Raw genomic sequence first — 23,536 nt, forward strand, 5'->3', positions numbered from 1 at the left:
AGTGGAGTGCGGAGCCTAGCTCCCACTCTCCCAGGGGCGACACGGCTGGAGTGGAGCCTGTGAGAATGGGGACAGGTGTAGGATGCCCACCGCAGACTCGGAGCTCCCTACCTTCTGCCCTACCCCACAAGGGCCTCCACCACCCAGTGGCTGAGATCTGGTGTGCGAGGGTAGAGAAGGGTGAGAAGGCTCAATACCACCACCAGGAGCCCCATGCCATCATGGTAAGGTACCCTCTGCCCACCCAGCAGCAGCAGGGGGTACAACTCTACGCCACCACACCTACTGATGCTGGGAGGGGGTGGGGGGGAGGGCAAGGGGCACTCACCATGGTAGCGTTGGGCTCCTGGAAGTGGCATTGAGCCACCCCACCCTACACCAGGCTTCCTCACCCTGATCTGCCCTACCAGGCCAGGTTCTGCTCACTGGGACACGGAGGACCTAGGGGGAGGGCAGCAGGATGGGAAACCCACAGTGGACAGCCCACATCTGCCACTGCCCCATGCACAGATCTGGGAGGCATGCATTCTCCATGCACCCTGAAAGTGCACTCAGTGGCAAGGAGCCAGCCTCCCACCCCCATCACCCCCAGAAGAGCTGCCTGTAGCTCTGTCCAACTTCCTGCCTGCATCCTGTGGCCAGACATTCCCACCTCAGATCTCACACCCCAGGCCTCATGCATCACCCCAGCTAGGCAGAACCCCCAGCCCAGCCCAACTCCCTCCCTCCCTCACTATGGGGGCAATTCCCCCCCACCCCCTGAGACTTACCTGTGGGGAGTTGTGGGAGCTGCTCTCATGCTGCCTGGCTGCCATGTGCATGTGTATGCATGCACATGCACGTGGAACCCCCTGCCTGATCGCCCTTCTCCTGCTTCCCCCAGTCCCCAGCCTGCAAGGGGAAACCATGCGGGGCTCAGAGGAAATACTTCAAGGACACCCTCAAGGTGAACATTAAGAAGTGTTGCATTGACACCACAAATTGGGAAAAACTAGCCCAGGACAGGGCTACATGGTGACACCTTATGAGAAAAGGTACATCTTACTTTGAGGGAAACCATCTCTCTCTGTAGGCAGAAAAATGACGGAAACAGAAGGAAAGGAAACAAGACTGAGAAATTCATGGTCTGACCCTCCCTTTAATCACCACATGTGGCATCTGCCAGATAGTCACCTTCTCTAGGATTGGCTTTTTCCATCAACAAACCCATCTACAACCCATTACTTGACCCACGGGAGTGATCATCCTTGACTGTGAGTGATCACCAACAATGATAAAGAAAATAGGATTGAGCCCTATGCTATTACAACAAGATGTGCTAAATTGCTACAGTATAAATCCAACCCCTGAAGAGGAAAAAATGAGAGCAGCGGTCTGTATTAAAGGATGTTTTTCACTGCTTTGTGGTTCGCTGGGACACAATTCTCATGGTATCCATGTTCCATCCCATGCTGACATGTCAGGCTTTACTGAAAGAACTGACTTCTCACAGATGTAGCGTCTTGTAAAAGAATAGTCATCTGAGGAAAATCCTCCATGTATCACGACTGCACAGTCCCCGCCATAGCTTCCATTTTTAAATGGGATCCTATAATAGAAATAATCATAATGTTACTTCCAGCCATTCTGGTCATATCTCCATCACTGCCTTTTTGCTACTCTCTCTCTTTCTCTGCAAACCAAACACTGTAGGGGAAGGCAATGCCAAATACTGTTAGAGCTAATGGAACAACTGTCAATAACTTGAGTGGATATAACTAAAAAATCCTTGAGTATATTTGCCATAAGTGCTCGTGAGGGAGTAAAAGCAGAAATAAATAATCAATGCAGGAAAGATTACACCCCTCACCATGATAGTAGTGCGCTTTTTCCTCTATACAATTCAGTGCCATCACTTTGATCATTTGGTTCATACTGGATCTTTGACTTCCATTATTGCAAATGTTTCTGAGCTAAGGACCTTGGGAGCCTGACTGTCTTTCAGGTTCATGTTTACTCACCCCAGGGAAGCCTTACAATAATTCTTATAGGAACAAGTGCTTTCCAGATATTTCAGGAACTTACTGGTCATTGGTGAAAGTTGAGCCATTCTCCCAAACCCAGGTTCCATTGACCTTGTCACATAGCAATCCTATCCAGTGAGAACTTGCCAGTGGATCTATCAAATCCTAAATAAGAACAAAATCAGTTCATATTGTTACCTGCCTCCTGTCCCAGCCCACTTCCATGGTATTTAGATATTGGGTGTGGTGATTAGATGAACAAGTCCTGCGAGGCTGAGGAAGCCTCACGCTTGAGCCATTCTATTCTCCAGACTAAGCATAGTTTTCATCTTCTCCAAACACATTAGATTCTCTAGAAAATGTGAAACCAAACTCTGCTAACTGGGCTCTATTCACTCTCACTGGTTGCACAACGCCTGCCCAGACACACTTCTGAGGTACAGGAACTACACAGTACAATGTACAGGCTCAGTGTGCACATGCTGTGCCCTGGTTATGGAAAGAATGGGTGACATAGAGTGGTGCCCTAAGAGATGTGTATGGTTTTAGTTTAGAGGTCAGTAATAGTTCTAACAGGGATGATGGCCAAGGGGCTACAGGGTATCCCTGCAGCTCTGAGGCAAGAGTTATAGCCTGGGTCTGAACTCAGTCTGAAGGCCACATCTAGTTAACTCATCTGTAAAAATCACTTGGGCTGGGGAGTCAAAGATCTATGTATGTGATACCAGCTATAACTTTTTCATGGGTGCTGTTGGACAAAGAAATAGTTGCACCTTGAACATACTAATCTAGTGCATTCAGTTATAGCTTGGACCTTGAATGCTGTTTCTAATGATAGGAAGAGGAGACAAGGGGCAAAGGAATAGACCTCAAAGAAATGAACAAAACAAAAGGTGCCCAAGGAAACCATGTTCGATTCATCCCCACTCCTTTCTGATTTCCTTGCAACTCCCCCCCACCCCTCACCCCAAAAAACCAAAAACATGCACTGCATGTTCAAAAAGAAGACACTCTACCAGCTCATCTTTGCTCTCTGTCTGAAGGAGTCTGGAGCCATTGGCAGAACAGGCAGCTTGACTCTTCAACCAAGACTGGGTTTTCTTAGAAAAGCGGTAGCATTTCTGTCCATGGAAAAACCATTTTTGTGGGCAGGGGAAAGCTGGCAAACCTTAAAATGAAAGCACAGTTTATGGTTCCAATCAGTGATACCATTTTCAATCCTTCCAACTTGTTCCAATCTCACAACACCTAATTTTAAAGCAGGTGTGACAAAACTATTGAGACACATAGACCTAGCCCCAGTTGATGGCAATTTGATCCTGGTAGAAGGAATCTTGTTCATTAAAGAGACTAGTGGTTGGTTTGCTTGGCCTATTGTTCTTGCATTTGCTAGTCACATTTGCGGGGCCGGGGTTCCCTCTTGGGAAACTTAGAGTGTTTTTAGGATTGTGTAATGTCAGTGTCAGAGCTGGGGAAATCTCCCTGCAGTCCTTTCAGTTTACAGCCCATTAACCCACTCCACCCCTACCCTGCTAACATAACTACCCCAGTCCTTAACCAATGCTCTCTCTGGGACTCCCAGGGGCTTGTCTCATATTGTCTGTCTCACAGTTGCTCACTAGTGCTCTCCATATACCCAGCTGGTGACTCCAGATGCCCTCAAACAGGACTGACACAAATGAGGCTGTTCACTACAAAGCAGAAGCACCCCCAGAGAGCAGAAGTGTACCTTCAGCCTGGTTTGAGCTTGACTACTGGACTGTGCTGATCCACAGGACTGAACAAGGCTTAGGCACAGATATGTGTGGCATTGAGGCCTGGGAAAGATCTGTGTGTTCATGAGTACACGTTGGTCACAGCCCTACATGTTTTATCCCCATGTGTAGAATGCACTGAAATTTGTTCAGGCTAAGACATTGGCATATAACGACATTGGCATATAACAACTCTATATGATTTCCAGAGGCTCAGGCAGGGTGGAACAGTCACATTTAGTGACACAGATACCTGAGAATTGAGTAAGAGCCACTTCAATGCCTCAGACTATGCCAGGTGAACTCACATGAGACTCTCTGAGCACCTAGGGAGTGAGTGAACAGGGACAGCAAACAGGGCAGTTTGCAAGCAGTTCACAAGTCAGTTTGCAGGTCAATATGCTGCCCCCCTTCTTTGAATGGGAGCCTTTAAGTAAACTCTTTCTTTTAATTAAGAGTAGTCAACCTACATATATTCAGCATAAGTAGCTAAAACTCAGGAATTAGACCAATACTTAAGCACTTTGCTTAACTAGAGTCCAAAGTGAGGGGGCACCAGGGCAGCATTTCTCAACCTTTGGGTTGCAGACCAAAAGTGGGTCACAAGAATATATGAAAGGGTCATGGAGAAACTTTAAAAATAGATCAATGGACTTTAAAAATGGATTCTCCTTGAAAGGAGAAAAGCATGGGAAACCATGGCCTTTCCCTTGCAGGCTGTGAGGGACTGCTTGGGTCTGCCTGGGGCTGCCCCATGCCCCACCTTGCCCCACACACTGGGGCCTGGGGGTAGGGACTAGTCATTGATGTTTACAAATGGGTCCCGGTACAAAAAGGTTGAGAACCACTGCACTAGGGAGCTGGCCTCGAAACTCTCTCTCACTTTTCTTCACTTGGTGAGAGAAAGCAGGAGAAAAGGTACCTTTCAGGACCAAGAAGCAGTGAACAGGCCAGCTTACAGGGGAGTTTATCAGGGGGAAGGTCTGCTTGGAAGACAGGCAGGAAGAGAGAGGCAGAAGATTAAGAGACCCAGAGAAATGGCTGGAAGATATTGCAATGCCAGAGCCACTGCCAGTGCCAACACTTCCTCTGCTTGCACCTATGAGATGTCTGTCCAGGCAGGACTGCTCACTATCAAAGTTTCCTCCCGGGTCCTGGTTTGATGCTGTGGAGATTGCATCTTGCAGGTTCCTTTTAGTGACAGCCAGGTCCGGGAGTGAATGCAATGTGAGCTGTGCCTCCTTGTGGTGTCCTTCAAGGAGAAAGCAAAAGAGCTACAGAAGGAGATGGAAGGACAGGCAGAGGAGAAGAGGAGGAGGAGTTGCTTTTTATGTAAAAGAGCTGTATGATTGCTAGAGCTCCAGTATGAAACTGGAGATAGGCCTGTTGAAGGTCTCTGGGTTAGGATCAGAGGGGAGAGCAACAAGGATGGTGTCATGGTAGGTGTCTGCTATAGGTCACCAAACCAGGAGGATGAAGTGCATAAGGCTTTCTTCAAACAGCTAGCAAGGTTTCCTAATCACAGGCCCTGGTTCTTGGGAGGACATAAATCACTTTGGCATCTGCTGGGAGCGCAATAGAGCAGCATGTAGGCCATCCAGGAAGTTTTTGGAATGTAGGTGCAACTTCCTCGTGCAAGTGTTGAAGAGGCCAGCTAGGGGCCCTGCTCTTCCTGACTTGCTGCTCACAAACAGGGAAGACTTGGTGGGGAATGTAGTAGCGGATAGCAACTTGGGCAGCAGTGACCACAAGACGATTGGGTTCAGTGTCCCAAGGAAAGAAAGGATGGAGAGCAGCAGAGTACGGACTCTGGACTTCAGAAAAACAGACTTTGACTCACTCAGGGAACTAATGGGCAGGTCAGTCTGGGAGGGGGGATGGAGGTCAATCTGAGGGGGGATGGAGTCAAGGAAAGCTGTCTGTATTTTAAAGAAACCTTAGTAAGGGCACAGGAACAAACCATTCTGATGGGAAGAAAGACTAGCAAGTATGGCAGAAGGCCAGGAGGTCAATCTGAGGGGGGATGGAGTCAAGGAAAGCTGTCTGTATTTTAAAGAAACCTTAGTAAGGGCACAGGAACAAACCATTCTGATGGGAAGAAAGACTAGCAAGTATGGCAGAAGGCCAGATTGGTTTGCTTAGCAGGGAACTCTTCAGTATACTAAATAGCAAAAAAGAAGCTTATAATAAGAGGAAACTTGGACAAACAACTAGGGAGGAGTATAAGAGTATTGCTCAGGCATGCAGGGATGCAATCAGGAAGGCCAAAGCGCAATTGGAGTTGCAGCTAGCAAGTGACATGAAGGGATACTATATATATATGCCAGCAACAAACAGAAGATGAGGGGAAAGTGTGGGTTCTTTACTAAATGAGGGAGGCATCCTAGAGACAGAAGATGCAGAAAAGGCTGAAGTACTCAATACCATTTTCACATCAGTCTTCACAGGCAAGGTCAGCTCCCAGACCACTGTGCCTGGCAGCACAGTTTGAGGAGGAACCAAGCAACCATCCATGGCAAAAGAACTAGTTAAGGACTAATTAGAAAAGCTGGACATGTTGGGGCCAGACATGATGCATCTGAGGGTGCTGAAGGAGTTTGCTGATGTGACTGAAGACCTGCTGGCCATTACCTTTGAAAACTCTTGGTAATTGAGAGAGGTCCCAGATGATTGAAAAAGGAAAATATAGTGCATATCTTTAAGAAAGGGAAGAAGGAGGACCTGGGGGACTACAAAACTATTAGCCTCACCTCAGTCCCTGGAAAAATCATGAAGCACGTCCTCAAGGAATCCATTTCTAAGCACTTGGAGGAGAAGAAGGCAATTAGAAACAGTCAGCATGGATTCACCAAGGGCAAGTCATGCCTGACCAACCCAATTGCCTTCTATGATGAGATGACTGGCTCTGTGGGTACAAGAAAAGCAGTGGATTTGACTTTAGCAAGGCTTTTGATATGGTCTCCCAAAACATTCTTACAAGAGAGTGAAGGAAGTGGGGGTTCGATGAATGGACTGTAAGGTGGACAGAAAACTGGCTTGATAATCAGGCTCCAAGGGTAGTAGTCAATGTTTTAATGTTTAGTTGGCAACTGGTTTCAAGTGGAGTGACCCAGAGGTCGATCCTGGGGCTGGTTTTGTTCAACATCTTCACCAATGACCTGAAAGATGGGATGGAGTGCACCTTCAGCAAGTTTTCGGATGACACAAATCTTGGGAAAGTTATAGATACATTGGAAGATAGGGCTAGAATGGACCTTAACAAATTGGACCAAAATAAATGTTATGACGTTTAATAAGGAGAAGTGCAAAGTCCTGAACTCATGGCAGAATCCCATGCACTGCTATAGGCTGGGGACTGACTAGCTAAGCAGCAGCTCTGCAAAAAATGATGTTGGGTTTACAGTGGACAATAAGCTGAATATAAGCCAACAGTGTGCCCTTATTGCCGAGAAGGCTAATGGCATATGGGCTGCATTAGTAGGAACATTACCAGCAAGTCGAGGGAAGTGATTATTCTCTGCTATTCAGCACGGAGGCCCATCTGGAGTACTGTGTCCAGTTTTTGGCCCCCCACTACAGAAAGGACGTAGCCAAATTATAGCAAGTCTAGCACAGGGCAATGGAAATGTTTAGGGGACTGGGGCATATGACTTATGAGGAGAAGCCTGAGGAACTAGGCTTATTTAGCCTGAAGAAGAGAAGACAGAGAGGGAATTTAATAGTAGCCTTCGACTACCTGAAGGATGGTTCCAAAGAGAATGGACTTAGACCGTTCGCAGTGGTGGCAGAACAAGGAGCAAGCTCTCAAGTTTCAGCAATGGGAAGTTTAGATTAGACAGTAGGAAAAACTCTCTTACCCGGAGGGTAGTAAAGAACTGGAACAGGTTACCTAGAGAGGTTGTAGAATCGCCACCCTTGAATGTTTTTAAGACCCAGCTAGACAAAAACTTGGCTAGGATGATCTAGTTGGGGATAGTCCTGCTTTGAGCAGGGCATTGGTCTAGATCAGGGGTTGTCAACCAGGGGTACACATACCCCTGGAGGCCTTACGGGGTACACATGGGTGGGCGGGGACAGAGCGCCACTACATACCATCCCATGCTGATGTGCAGGTATCCCCTGCCTAGCTGAACACAGGGGGTGAGGGAAGCTCACACATGGTGGCTGCTGCTGCTTGGCATCCAGCTGCGTGCCAGGGGGTACACTGCACCAGTCGGTGGCTGGGGGTACACTGCTCCACATCCGGCCACCGGGGGTACAATGATCCAAAAAGGTTGTAAAACCCTGGTCCAGATGACCTCCTGGGGTCCCTTCCAACCATAATTTAATATGATTCTATGCATAGGCACTGAGTATATAGGGAACCAAGGGCTCTGGCCCCGCTTGTGAAGAGGGTAGGGTGACCACCCATCCATAATTGGGTGGGACAGTCCTGAAATGGGAACATTAAGTCCCTGTCCTGGGCTGCATTACTCTAGGATAGCATTTGTCCTGGATTCCCAGTATCATGCAGAGATCTGTGTTTTCCATTCACTGTGAAAAAACACAGGAAACGGTGGCTTTTCCCTTGCTGGCTGTGGGAAGCAGGATGCAGGGGGTGCCATGTGCATGTGTGCACACATACACACGTGCACATGGCCAGGAATGCAGCCCTAGTTAGTGGTGGAGAGCAGCTCGTCCAGCTGTCTGCAGGTAAGTCTATTGGGGGTGGGGGTGGCAGATTGAGTCTCCCATGGTAAGGGAGGGAGTGGGGCCAAGACTGGGACTGAGGGAGCTCTCCAGCCAGGGCAGTGCATGGGGCCCAGGGCCAGAGTGGGCAGCGGGACAGAACCTCAGGTGGCTCATCCACAGGATGGGCAGGGCAGCTCCCCGCTGCTGCGTGCACTCCCGGGAGTGTGGAATGGGGTGGGGTACATGCCCCCCCGGACTTGTGCATGGGGCAGGAGTGAATGCAGGCTGCCTGCTGCAGCCTTAGGGCTCCCTGCCCTGCTGCCCTTCCCCCAGGAGCCCCACGATGGACACGTCACCAGCAAGGCACCTCCTGCCCACCCAGCAACAGCAGGGATGGCAGTGCAGAGTTGTGCCCCCTGCTGCTGCCGGGCGGGCAGGAGGCATCTTGCCATGGTGGCACAGGTGGCACAGATCTCCCAGGGGGAGGGGAGCGGGGTAGAGAGCCCTGAGCCTGTAGCAGCCAGGCCACATCTGCCCCCCAGCCCCCTTCACAGGCTCTGCTCTGCTTTAGCTGTGCCACTAGGGGTGAGAGACATCATCTTAGGTGACGGTCCCCACCAAAAATAAAAGTTGGTACCTATGATTCTATGAACTCCATGGCAGCACTGCCTCCTTTTCATTGTGCCACTCTGGATGGGCAGATGCCTAAACCCAGAGCAGTATAGCTGTATCCACAAGCAGGTTAATTAGTTGTGGGTGGGCTAACTGCTGGTTGCTCCAAGTGCTCATTGGCTTGCATAAAGCCAAGTACAAAAGACACCATGATAGCAAGCAGCACTGCCAGACCCATCAAGGTGATTGTCTAGTAGGGCTGTCCAAAGGGTGGAGATTCAGCCCAATTTGGTGGCTGAATCTCCAAATCCAAATCGAATCAGTAGACCTTTTAATCTCTCTGAATCAAATTGGAAACCTCCAAATCGATTCGGAGAGACTCAGAAAGATTTGGCGATTTGGACACAGACACAGCTTCAAATGTTTTTTCTACATACCTCTAAGTACCAGGCGGCTCGTGAATGCTGCAATGTTGGGGCGCATGGAGCATCCCACAGAAGCACGGGGGGGCTCCCCAGTACACTTGGCAGCAGACCCGGAAGTCAACCAGAAGCACTTGTGGTCCACTTCCAGGTCTGCCGGGGAGCATGCTGGGGGGGCCCCCACACCTCTCTGGCTCAGCAACTGGTGCCTCCTCAGTCTGGGGGGGCACCCAGGGTCCCCTTGCAGCCAGTCATTGATCTGGGAGGGGTGTGTGGTGTGGGGCCCAGTGCGCTCTCCGCCAGACCCAGAAGTGGACCAGAAGAACTTCCAATCCACTTCTGGGTTCACTGCCGAATTTGTGGAGCACCCTCCCCCCCACACACACACTCCTGTGGGACACTCCATCTGCCAAAGCATCACAGTGCTCACAAGCCACGCTGGTACCTGAAGGTATGTAGAAAAAACTTTTAAAGCTGTGTCTATGTCCGAATCGTCGATTCTCCAAATCAGCATCGAATCTTCAGATTCGGATTAGGCCGAATCAAATCAGGGACAGTGATCCAAATCAACGAATTGAATCACTGTCCCTGATTTGGGCCAAATCCAAATCTGAATTGAATAGGGCCTGCTTCGCACACCCCTATTGTCTACGTCTAGTATCAGAAGTAGAAAGAGTCTGGTTCACAGGCTGCATTGATCACCACTCATTTACTGATATGGAACATCAGGAAGTACCAGAGACTGAATACACTAAAGCTTAAAATGTCTTTTTCCCATCCTGGTAACCTTTCCTTTTCTGTCTTCCTCCTTGGGGAACTTTCAGAATTTCCATCTGAAATTCTAGTACTTATAATAAAATATATTGTCCTGTTGCATTCAGCTGACCTGTATTTTCCTGGTCCACACTCTGGTAAATTTGCATTCTCACCTTTGATGGTTTCCTTCTGTAAGCTGAGGTATACTTGCTAAATGAGTGACCTGAAAAACTTAAAGCCAAGATATTAATAGTAATACAAGCAGTACAATATTTAAAGCTAAATCACAGCCTGTTTCTACAGAGTATCAGAAAAAGATCTAATTCTGCCCTGAGTTTTATGACTGAGTAGGCTGTCTACTATATTGTTAGAATAACGTGTTATAATATTTTCTGTCATATCTCACATATCTTTTCTTGTTAGAAGAAAAAAGAAAGTAAACAATTTACATTTATACAAGCAACACAACACTATGGTGAGAAATCATAACACTGTGAAGGTTCATGGAAAAATTAGTTTGAAAATTTCCAGCATGTAAGTGAGAAGTGATGATGCCAGAAGTGATGAGAGTTGCCCTTTTTGAAGTTAAAATTCCAAGCAGAAAGCCAGAACTGCGGGAAGAAATTCTTTACTGAAAGGCCCTAGGGCTGTTTTAGGACAGCCAGGGAAAACCCTTGGCTGGAAACAAAAAATTTAATGTTCCAAGTTGTGATGTGTCAAAGCAACACTCTTATCACATGGCTTGGGTTGTGCCCTGGGCCAGAACCTGGTTCCTTAAATCCCACATTCATGGTTTTCTAGGATGGTACCAGAAAGGCCACATTTCATTTGGTTCTGGAGGCTCCTCTGCCCTATAATGATGTAGCTTTTGGGGTCTGCTATCCTAGAGGCTCAGCAGCTACCTCTGCTGGGCAATCTGCACAGAGGGAGTTTCCAGAGACCAGGGAGTGAGCCAGTGTCAGTGTTTCTCCTCAATTTTGGGTTTGGACCAGGAACCCAGATATGTTCATGCCCCCTGACCATATACCTTTGCACAGCACCTAAATAAGTGCTGTGATGTTGTGAGGTGCTAAGTGTTTTTCAGCTCTTCTTTTTGTCCCCATGTGATTTACAAACCAGGAGTTGCACAAATCATAAGTTAGCCCAGAATCAGGCCCTAAGAGCTTAGCTCAGCTTTAACTCCCAAGTCTCCTACTGCTAACAGCAAGGCCAGGCAGAAAATTTCCAAAATCCCTGCGATGAGCCTCCATGCCAGAGCTGAATCACAAGAATCTAAGGAAGACCAAGAAGTACAGAATTATGGAGAAAAAACTTTATACTTCAATCTAGGAAGGAGGCAGACCTATGGTTTTTTTTTTTCTTATTGCTGAAACAGGAGTTGCTGTTCTGTCTCCTGGAGCCCCACCCCTCTGAAGATCTCTCAACCACACAGGCAGAGAGCACTCATGTCCCCATCTTTGGAGCTAAGTAGCAGGTTTCCCAAAGCCCCACTTACTTCTGGAGGATGAATTGGTCAGGGCCATTGTTTTGTCTGCCCTGCATCCTTTTGGGATGGCTAGTGCCCCTGTGGTTCTAGAGGGGACAGTCACTGCGTCAGTGGGGAAAGTACCTTGGTACTGCATCAAGGAGGAGAAGGCACTCTCCTTTCACACTGCCCTCTGATCACTGCCATGCACATCAACTGGTAACAATCTGGCCCTATTCCACTATATCACAGGGCTATATAAAACTGTTTTAAAATCAAGTTTTTGTTATTAACATTTAATCATAAGATTGAATACTTGTAACAAGGTCACACTAATGCTTCTTGTGGGAATTTCAGTGATTGCATGCTTACATGTTAAGTTTTCAAATCCAGAATCCTCAGGCCATGAATTGCCTTTTTTGTTGAACCACAGCCCAAAAAAGGCATTGAACTTAAAGAGCTGAATAGTGGTATGTATGGATTCAGCAGTCCCTAGCAAATGGTACCCTTATCTAGGTTATCCTTACTCCCATGGCTTCTCAGGTGCTCAGAAGTGGTCCAGCATTTTACCTTTGTGTGGGTCAACACCTTGTTTAGATCCAGTGGGTTACACCAAATAAATAATGCCATGCCATATTTTAGAGTACTGCCATGGAGTACAGAAGTCCAATGGGTGTATGGGGCTGAAATCTCAGTAGAGCAATGACACTGCCACCTTTCATGGTAGGCACTCACAACACAGGGATCAATAAACGTTACATAATGGGGGTCATGAATTCAGCATGTGACTCCTATCATCATTTTTGTGATATCCAGTCCCTGTTGAAAATCAGGAAGAATGGCTTTACAGTTAAATTTGCTCAGTGATTATTACAACCCTCTGCACATATTGTATAACCAGAATATTTTGGTAAACATACAAAATACCAGCAACTATTGAAATAAGCAGTTGATATATTCAGGGTTGTCTATGCCTTGGAAACAGTGGATGCCAAGGAGCCTGGGGCTGCACATACCCCACTGCTTGAGTCCATTGACCTAGAAGTTCACCAGTAAGGTTCCTCTGGACTTATCCTAAGAGTTTGCTCTCAGCCTTTGCTCCCTATCAGGTCTGAGAACAGGCACATGAGGATAAGCCCAGAGCAGCCTCACTGGAGAACTTCCTGCAGCAGTGGACTTGGGTGGGCAAAGATGTGGGCTCAGTTTGCTCAGCCTCATCCTCCCTGGCCTGGAGGGTACAATGGAGGCTGCTCCCTGCTCGCAGGTTGCTAAGTCCTATGTTAGGGCAACTTGAATGCCTATCTGAAGTTATCAGAACACTAAACAACTGTGCCTGACACTCCAGGAAATAAACCTGCATTTAAGACTGACCAGATACCAGGAAGATCAAGGTAGGAACTGTAATGTGGATAATAAAAGTCCAAAAATCCAAGAAGAGCAAAAATGGAGTCTCAGAAGTCTACCTTTTTTCCTGGACTTCTCTGATCTCTGTTTCCCCAGCTGCTCAGGAGGAGTGCGAAATGTCACATCCGCGTACATCACAGTCTCCTTACTCATTTCTGGAGCACTATGGGATACAGATGTTAGGTTTTCTGTTTAAGTGCCAAATTGAACAGCAGCAACAGCAATCTCAATGACTTCATAGTATCATGAACTGGGAAATTCTGGAAGCACCAGGCCTCCCTCTCACTGCCCCAAGCACACAGTTTATGGCTTGGGGTAGCACTTAAGGATTCAGAAAAGGAAACAAAAATACAGGAAGGCCCAGAGGGACAGAAAGAGGTGGTGAGATGGAAAGATATTTTTGTTTCATTTTCTGCCCTGTGCAGAGGGTTGCTAGTGAAGGAAGTCAAGCACTGGGAAACAATTACTCCAGCTCAAGAGCACCCCTGGGGTCATTTTCTGAATAGCAATGCAAGTGCTATACTGTGGCCCCCTCCTCTTGCTGCCCATGTGGCTGGGGTGGGGAAGCTTTTAGCTCCTGTCAGACTGAGGAACACTTTACATGGCAGAATCCTTGGCCCCATTAGACTTTGAAGGCACTTGGGCCTGGTTCTCCACCTGTTTTATATCTTATGTAAATCCACTGATTCTAACAACCTGATCACCCTAGACCTTGGAGCCCTTTTCTGAAAATCCTACCCTTAGGTGCCCAAATCTGAGCCAGTAGTTGAATTTATGTCCCTTTTATGAAAAATGTTGGGAGTGTCTCCAGGTGTAATGAGTTTGGCCCAGCTGAGGAAGATTCAGTCCCATGCATGCCCCAGCTGGAATCTGCCAGAGCTTAAGCTGAATCATCCTCCAGGGCTGCAGGAAGAGGGCCTTTCCCACACAAGACTTTAAAGGCCAGAGCAAACAAAAGCAAACTGTCTGAGCAAAGATCTGTATGGCACACTCCTGAGCCCGCTTGGAACTGCATGCTCAAACCCAGCTCTGGCTCCTTGACCCTCTGGTTCACCAATTCTGACTCTGGCTCCTGACTTTTGTTGAGGTTAGGAAGCCTCTGGGTACAACTAGCTGTGTTTGCACACAAGTTGTTGTATGTTATTTATGTTTGTTTATATTGTTGCAAACAATAACTGGACACGTGAGGAAAGGGCTGTTTAAAAAATTAGTGTATGGAGTTTGCCTCATACCCTTTCCTGTCTGTTAGAACAATGCTCCAGCCTATATGGTCACTCCAGGGTTGTTATGTCAATCGCAGGCCTGAGTTTTTACTGGAATACATTCATGGCAGGGCTTTCACTACTGCCATAGACGATCTGAAATTAAACGAAAATCCTCCTAAGGATTTTCTATTGGTTACTATATAGGACAATCTTTCCCTTTACATTTGCATCAAGGCTGTCCAACTTCTCTGCAACCAAGGGCTACATACAGTGCTGGCTATACATGGTGGGGGCAGGCCTCTGGGATTTCCTCACCCTGCCCCCTGTTGCATGAGCTGTTCCAGCAGTATGCAGTGCCCCCACCCCAACCCCCAGCCTTATCCTGCTGTGCAGCTGTGGGAGAGGCTGCTGCAGAGGCCCATGGGCTGCCAATGGGACAGCCCCACCCCCCCCCTTTACACTTTTAGGCTTACTTATACATCCTTACACTGTCCCACACAGCCCATGTCCCTCTTTGGTTTTCATACACTTTAAATATCTCTAATAGTTATTGAATTTTGCCTTTCAGCTACTGAGGGCGCAATGTTTGGTAGTCATATTTAACTCTTCGGTCCTTTGCAAGTCAAACCCTCCAGGCCTTTTACTAATTTAGTAATTTAGTAATTTAATAATGTGCTTTCCTTGCCTTTTTCTTTGAACTGCCATTACATATTGATTCTTTTTTTCCCGTTTTTTAATGCTGCATTCCTTTGGGCAAGAACTATGGCAAAAAATATTTAAAAATAGGGGTACTTTTACATGTGGTCTGGAGGTTGGAGCGGGGGGGGCGGCATTTTAATTAGAGCAGCTCTAAGAGCCGCTCTAATTAAAGTGCCGCCATGTCTCATGTATCAGTGTCCCTGTGCTTAAAAATGGTACGCATTCAATGAGCTTTATTTCAAGCACCCCCCACCACCATTTTGAAGCATGGGGATGCTGGAGTGCAGTAATTGCCATGCTCCTGCAGACTCAATGAATTGCGTCTGTTCCAATGCACTATAATTACAGTGCATTGGAGCAGCCTCCATGCTCATGTATAGGTGCCCTAGGAGTCTAAAATTGAGATTCCAATTTCCATGTGGAGGTGTCAATACAAGCCGTTGAACACAAAAGCAGCAAACTTTTTTGATGTCCAACTGGGCTGATCAATGCTGAGTTATTTTCAAAATCCAGCTACCTAGTTAGGTCCCTAACTATAAAGTGGGGAGGCTAAATTTCAGCTTCCATTTTTGAACACATTATTCCATTTCTCTTCTGTCCTATGCAGTCAGCTATACAACCTGTGTTCAGAAATAAACAAAAAATCAAACATAAATGCTCAAAACTGTACTCAGTATTCCAGGTGCAGCCTTTTTAGCAACATTAAGAAGTGAGCTATCAAACAAGGGACAGTGTATGGGTTTTTTTCCCCTATTTTTTGTGCTAGTAGGTGATAGCATTTCAAGCATAGTCCATCTAATATGTTATCTAGACTTACTCCTACATCTTGCAACATTATGGGTCTCCATTTCTTCCTGCAACTGGCTAACCAAGTGTTAGATTATTGTCATCAGGTGTAGTCCTTCCATTTTATCTTCTCTTCACCCTCAGAAAAAAACTTTCTCAACTGCTTTCAGTTCCCCCTCTGATCTTGTAATCCATTTGTGCTTGCTGCACCTCTCAGTTCACCCTCTTCTTACAGTCAAATTACATTAGCATGTAATTTATTCTGTTTATTTGGTTTCTTCCGTCTAGTCTGCTAATGAAGATGACAAATGTCAAAGCTGGGATAAAGATCATAACACCAAGGTCATCTTGTTTCCATTCATCCCTATCCCTTGTTTACAGTCCTGTTGTCAATCCTCAGTTCCATGATCATGTTCTCATTCAAGGCTGTTTGAACTATTTGCCTAATCAAGATTTCTTTTCAAATTCTGCCTGTTTCATTTCTAAAATCAACATATTCTAGCACACATCATTTTTGGCTTATGCCAACTGTGTGGATTCGGTACATGTATATATATAAAGGACTTAGTCAGTCTGTCTGTCTGTCTGTCTGTCCATAATGCTCTTACACGCAAATAGCTTGAAAACGGTAAGAGATAGAACATTTGTGTCTTCAGAGAAATTTCTTTGTTAAAACTTAGCATTTGTTTAGTGACCATGTCAGGATGATCCCAACTTCCAGAACTGGGGGGGGAAAAGTCAGGGGCCAGGGCTATTTCTACTGAGCTCCTCCCAGGAGGGCGCCAGGAGCGGTGGGAAGGGCAGAAGGAAAGGGCAGCTGAGGAAAATCTGGAGCTGGGCAGAGGCGTGAGGCAGTGGGTGAGCAGCAGCAGCCCTGTCCAAGTCCCAAGCAGGGAAGGAGGTGCCCAGGGGTGGCACAGAGGAAACCCCAGGGCGTGGGTGGCTGTTGCAAGACATGGATGGCTCTTGCCTGCCCTTGCCCTGCCCAGCAAAGAGGTGAAGAGGTGGTGGCCAGGTGGCAGCATGGGTGGGTCTGCCTCCAGTCGGCTGGATGAGAACAAGTGCTGGAAGGGATTAGTATCTTCAAATGTTCAGCCTATTTTATTTAAATTTTATAAATATTTAATTTATTTAATAAATATAAAAAGTGAAATCTATCTATTTGTTTTTGTTATTTGAAATTCATCCATCATTCTTGATGGGCAATTCGCTAGTGTAATTATAAAATCTTTGCCCAATACCAGAGATGAACTCTGCACAGAAATGTAATATTCTGCTGCTGGATTGTCCAAGATGATGTATCGTGTAATAGAGGCCTAATAAAAATAAAATAAAATGTGCCACTCTCTTGAATCTAATTTTATAATCAGAAGAGAAATATTGGAAAGGTTATGTTCATAAATCTTTTTTAGGATAACTAGTATCACTCATTTGAGGTACTAGGAGCGGTAAACTGTAATACTTCTAGCATCAATCTTCTCTAACACTGGGAGCCCCAGAAGATGATGGAAATAATACCTTGTATCAATTGGTGGGAGACTGCTGTCCAGCTGTCCAGGTTCAAATCTTCAAAGTGTACGAAATGTCTTTGTCCTGTGTATAAATACCTCAAGGGCTTACAGTCAGTCTGGTGTCCTCAACTCAGTGTTTTGCAGGCAGATGGGCAAACAGGAGCTGAGCAAAGCAAAGTTATTTGCTTTGCGATGTCTTCTTTGAAGTCACAGAGGAAACCTCTCACCCTGTTACTCAGTCACATCTGACCAAAGTGCTCTGAGATTTTTCTCTTTGTAAATTCACACACAGAGTAAAGTGTGAAACACTAACCTGGCCCCTTCAGGGTGTCTTACGGAAAGTGGTGAGAAAGAGTCTCAGCACTTCTTGTATTCTTTGGCCAGCCTGTTATCAGCCCCTGCACTGCACATTTGCTTTCAGTAGTCTGGATGAGACTAGAGAGTATCTTTGTGGCCTGTTTTTGCACTCCCATTCTCCTCGCCTTTCCAGGATGCCATGTAGCCTTTCTGCATATGATATGACATTTCAAGATCTGAACTGTGTTCTGACTCTGCCAGAGATCTACTGCAGTGTATCAGTCCTGCCTTTCTCTGGAGGCAGGATGGGTTTGAGCAGTGTGAGTGTAACACAGACAGTGCCCTCCTGTCTGTAAATCATAAGCATGGCTTTCCCCATTATCTCTGTCTTTGATCTGGTTCCCCGCTTTTTATCTATGGGGGGTTTTGTTGGGGGGGGGGGTTGGGGGGGGAGGGGTTGGTCCACTTGCTCCTCCCTCAATCTTTTCCTTTGGATATTTCAAGACTGAAAGCATTTGGAAGGTAGCATAGGACTAAACTTGTAAGCAGGTCCTATGAAAAAATATAATGTGTTGACTGGGGAGTGCTGGAGCTTGATTGTAGAAGGAAGAGGAGAAGGAAGGCTTGTGCCTGTCACTAGCCTCTTTCAGCCACAGAGTCAGAAAATAGCAGCAGCTCACTTGAAAGATGAGCCCTTTTGGGGTTCATCCATGCGCTGTGGTAATAGAGTCTGCCCAGGGACAGTACTTAGTAGATCATATGTTTGGAAAAGGGGTCCTTCCACAAGAAACGCATAAATATTTGAGCCTTAAAATGACCAGTGAAAAGGCATAGGCAGACAAAACTCTTGGGATAGAGGTGATATCTTTTATTATACCAACTAGACAGTTGCAAAAAAATGTCATAATGTATTCTGTCCTTGTGATGAGACTCAAACAGAAGTGGATATTTTATGGAGGCAAGCGCAGAAGCTTATCCACTGGGTGATGAAGAGAAGGGGCAGGGCACAGATCTCAATTACATCACTGCTTTACAATCAGGGTCTGCTGTGAAGGAATAGGAAGCTTTGGAAAAAAGGAAGTAATCGGTCTGGAAGACACTGTGGCAACTACACAAGATGCTTTAATGCACATTAGACTAATCTAATGTACATTAAAGCATCACTAAAAAACTGTGTGCTGAGCTAATGTGCATTACATTAGTCTAATGAACATTTTTCTAGTACCTGAAAATAAAGGGTGCCTATAGATGTGCCAGGAGGCTGCTCCGACATGTTGTAATTACTCAATTAATTGAGTCTGGTGGAGCATGCTAATTAGCACACTCCAGCCAGCATCCACAATTCATGTATCAGCATCTCTGTGCTTCAAACTGGCAGTGGGGGTACTTTAACTAAAGCATGTTCAAGGAGCTTTATTAAAGCACCCCTGCCACCTTTTTGAATTGCAGGGACACTAATACACAAGACACTGTGGCACTTCAATTAGAGCGGCTCTCAGAGCCACTGTAATTAAAGCACTGCCCCGCACCCCCAGAGCAAATGTAAAAATGCCCACAGGTACTAGAATTAATGCGCATTAGCTAAAGTTTATTAGTGAACATGTAGACGCTGACCAGGAGCAAGTTTTCTCCTGGTCAGTCAGTCCACTAGGGGGTCAGCCTCTGGCCAGGGGCAGAGCAGCATGGCTGGTAGCCCATCTCCTGGCCACTGGGGCTTTCTTTGGTGGACCTGTCTGAGCAGCAGCAGCGCTGCTCAGCCCCAGCTGGTGACAGAGAGGTCTGCTGCCTGTTCCCTGCTGTGCTCCTGCAGCGCAGACACATGCTGACTGCGGTACTTAAGCAAGCCCCTGGCCTTGCTCTCAGATCTTCATGCTACACATGCTTGCAGTCCCTGGAAAAGGTACCCCATGGACATGGCAGCCTCCCTGATCCCAAGGCAATCAGCAACCTGGGAGGCAGAAGAGACCATGGACCCTGTGGTGATATGGGGTGATGCCGAGGTCCAGCAGCAGTGGCATGTGGGCCAATGCCCATGTATATGATCAGATGGCAGCCCACATGAGGTAGTGTAGGCACGACCACTCAGGAAGGAAGTGCAGGATCAAAGTCAAGGCCCTGCGGGTGCAGTGGGTAAGGTTTACTGGCCACAACAGGCAGTCCAGAATAGCCCACAGAGCATGTGCTACATGAGGGAGCTGACCAGGATCCTCACTCCCAGGGCCCCAGGCCATGGGCACCATATTTGCTCTAGCACTGGTGGCCTGCTGCAATCCCTGCTGTGGCCCAGCCCCAAAGAGAAGTCCCTGGAGGAGGGCCCCTCGGGCCAGCAACGCCAGTGACCAGTATGCTCCCCGCCCATGGCCTTCTCATCCAGCACAGGCAGTCCAGGCTGGCACCTGCCCAGGCAACTGTGAGCAAGCACCAACAGCAGGGAGGAGTGGCCAGGGGTGGCCCCACCCATGGCCAGCTCCAGCTCCTCCCATATGGCCAGGTGCCAGGCCTGCAAGCAGCCAGACCACTTCCCCACCACCAGGCTCCAAGACTGACCTCAGGGACTGCCTGCAACACCCAGCTGGTAAGCCCCACACAGGTCTTGCAGGGCGGGGGGTAGAGGGGGCACCATGATCACCCATGCCCACGCCACCTTACTTGCCCACCCCCAGCCTTCATGGCTCCAGGGGCCCCACAAAGTGAGTGGGGACCCCCTCCCACCCATCCCCTTCCCTCCCCTCCTCACCCTGCCTGGTTGAGCTCCCCCTGCCCTTGGAGCCCCTTCCCCCCTCCACCCCCCGGTCCCACCAATATGCAGGGATGTGGGAGGCAATGCAGAATTTTACTGAGCAGGCAGCACACTTCCAGCTAGGCAGCCAGGGGCCTGTCACATGCAGAGAAACTCACTGCCTGCAGCCAAGATCTCCTGGGCTGAAAGGATTAGCGACTAGTAGCATAGGCAGAAGTACACCTCCAGATGGCAGTGCACATTGGGTGGAAGTGCATGCATGCTTCCCTGGGACACCATTGAAGCTCGGGGGCCCCATGCAAGGCCCTTAGTTGGGCTTGGGGCACCATAGTAATCAGCAGCAGCAGGGCGTAGTGGATGGGCCACACTTTGGTACACTCAAACAGTGAATCACAGTGTGTCCAGTGGACTCTCAGCAGGGGCATGCTTGAGATATCCTGGGCTGCCTCTCTGGAGAAGTCCACCAGGAGGTGGGTATGCTGGACATTTTTCCTCCCTAGGCACAGCACTTTGCATTTCTCCTTGTTGAATTGTATTCTGTTGTTTTCCGCCCTACTGCCTAGGAAACAACCTGCTTGGTGGCACGGAAGCGGAAAGGGATCTTGGAGTCCTAGTGGACTCCAAGATGAACATGAGTCGGCAGTGTGACGAAGCCATCAGAAAAGCTAATGGCACTTTATCATGCATCAGCAGATGCATGACAAACAGAACCAAGGAGGTGATACTTCCCCTCTATCAGGCACTGGTCAGACCGCAGTTGGAGTACTGCGTGCAGTTTTGGGCGCCACACTTCAAGAGAGATGTGGATAATCTGGAGAGAGTCCAGAGAAGGGCCACTCGTATGGTTAAGGGCTTGCAGGCCAAGCCCTGTGAGGAGAGACTGGGGCACCTGGACCTCTTCAGCCTCCGCAAGAGAAGGTTGAGAGGAGACCTTGTGGCTGCCTATAAGTTCATCATGGGGGCACAGAAAGGAATTGGTGAGGTTCTACTCACCAAGGCACCCCCGGGGGCTACAAGAAATAATGGCCACAAGCTAGCAGAGAGCAGATTTAGACTGGACATTAGGAAGAATTTCTTCACAGTTCGAGTGGCCAAGGTCTGGAATGGGTCTTTCCTGCCTATGCAGGGGGTCAGACTCGATGATCTATTGAGGTCCCTTCCAACCCTAGCATCTATGAATCTATGACTCCACCAACCCCTACACCCTCACCTGTTCTACCGGGTCTTAATTCACAGTCCATATAGTCAGCCTCAGAGCTGTCTAGACACTTCTTATGTCTCTGGGTCTGACAAATCAATAGCCATGTTGAGCCTGGTTATCTTCCACCAGGTTTGAAGCAACACAAAGAACTGACTTGTATTTTACCAGTTGTTTTTTCCTGGCCTATTGTCCGGATAGTTGCATCTCACTATCCTGTTATATCTGGGAGGAATCCCCTCCCACTCCAAAGAATAGAGAAAAGAAAACAAAGTTTGATTTCTTTCTGCCCTTATAGTCTAGTCTTTACAGACCTCTTCTCAGACCTGCTACAGTACTTCCTTCCCTGCTCTCTCTGGGACTGCCCTGCAGCAGTTTCAGTTTCCCGAACAGCGCTCTTTCAGGGTTTCTTTTCTGGCAACTCCCTCAACAGAGCTGCCTCTCTGAAAACCCTTCCTAGCTGCTCCCCCCGGTGCCTTCAGTGGTCCCTGCCACCGCTCTGGCTGAGTCAGCAACTTCCAGTTCCTGGGGTCCCTCTTCTGCCTGCTCCGGGGCTCTTTTTGTATTGGAGCTCATGCTTGCAACTCTGGTGAGTTAATCTTTGCCCCCCCCCCCGGCTCTACTCTTTGCTTACATCCTGCAGCCCTGGTTTAGGCCCTACCGAAACTGCCTCTGGGATACCAGCATGAACCCCGCGCTCCCACTGAGCTGTCACTGCGCTCCATGCGCCTGCTCACTGCCTACTCCCCCCACACCTGTAGCTGCCATTTCTCTGCTTTCCTGCCTGCTCCAGCACCACATGGCTCCTGGCCGGACTGTGGGAGCACTGCCTGTGGTGGTACCCCAGGCCCAGGAGCAGGAGGGTTGTGTGTGTGTTTGTGTGCAGGATGGAAGGGACAGTGTGTGTGTGTGTGTGTTCATAGGGCGAGTCCCACATGCCCGCCCACACCATACACAGCTCAGGAGGCTTACAACAGTTCAGAAGCCTCTGTCTGCTGTGTCAACTTTTGCAAGCAACTAAACTATAGGGCTGGGGAGGAGTGAGGACACCTTGAGGAGTGAGAAGCTAGGTCATCCCTTTTAGCCAGCTGTGGCTTCAATGCTGCCCCTGCTCCCCTCTCCTGAACCCCATTAAATCTCTTGTTCCTTTCACACTTTATGACTCAGAGTATCAATAAAACCAACCCAACTCTTTTTTTCCCCCTAGTGTTTAAATAATCCTCCTGCTGGGCTGCTTTGCTGATGGGTCCGTGGTCTGACACCTCCGCTGATTGTCGGGCAACACATGGTCCTAGGAGGGCTCTTTCTCATTCTCCAAGCAATGCAAATGATCACATAGCCTTTAAGTTTCACAAGCAAATTGATACAAACTGTTCCAGCCTCCACCTGTAATTTGCCTTGATCAAAACCTGGCTTTGCCCCTTCCCCCTGTGCTGCTCAGGGGCCGAGGCAGCTGGCCAAAGGAGCCTGTTGAAGGCAGAGCGCGGTTCAGTTAGCAGCAAATTAACAGCAGCTGGCAGAGGTACAAACAGCGGGGTGGAAAAAATGGTATAACCAATAATTCTGGTGAATAACTGCAGGTTGCGTAGGGGTAAGGAGGCAGGAATCCCTGCATGTTGGAAAATAAATTAATTTAATATGATGGCTCTCCCTTTGGACCTAGCCTGTTGGGACATGGGAAGTCCTGTGAGCAGGAGGGGACCATTTGCTCTGAAGGGCAAATGCAAGCACTCCAGGGTGCACTCTTTAGGTGCCCAAACATTTATTAATTCTTTGATGGTTGATGGAACCAGGGGCGGATTATGGGGTGATGCGCGACTGTCAATAAGCACACCCTTTGGGTAACCACGGGCAGCAAAGCACAGGGGGCACCCTTGCCAGGGCCATGTTGGGGGGGAGGAGGGAATGACCATGCAGGCGACTGCAGCTTGACATGGGGCAGCTACAGCTTGCTGGGGTGTAGGGCAATGTGGGCTGCGTTTTGGGAGTGAGGGGATTACTGGTTTGTCTGCT

The 23,536-nt window shown here is 48.0% G+C and overlaps 1 long non-coding RNA gene across 1 annotated transcript; it reads right to left on the reverse strand.

The window, feature by feature from the left end:
* Positions 1-1,130: 1,130 nt before the first annotated feature.
* On the reverse strand, positions 1,131-3,379 carry LOC112548289. The gene is made up of 3 exons (XR_003092105.1): positions 3,020-3,379; positions 2,065-2,168; positions 1,131-1,588 (listed from the first exon to the last, which is right to left on the reverse strand). It is a non-coding gene; the product is annotated as an uncharacterized LOC112548289 (long non-coding RNA).
* Between the last annotated feature and the right edge of the window lie 20,157 nt (positions 3,380-23,536).

The sequence above is a fragment of the Alligator sinensis genome, unplaced genomic scaffold, assembly GCF_000455745.1.
Source record: "Alligator sinensis unplaced genomic scaffold, ASM45574v1 scaffold1245_1, whole genome shotgun sequence".
NCBI lineage: Eukaryota > Metazoa > Chordata > Crocodylia > Alligatoridae > Alligator > Alligator sinensis.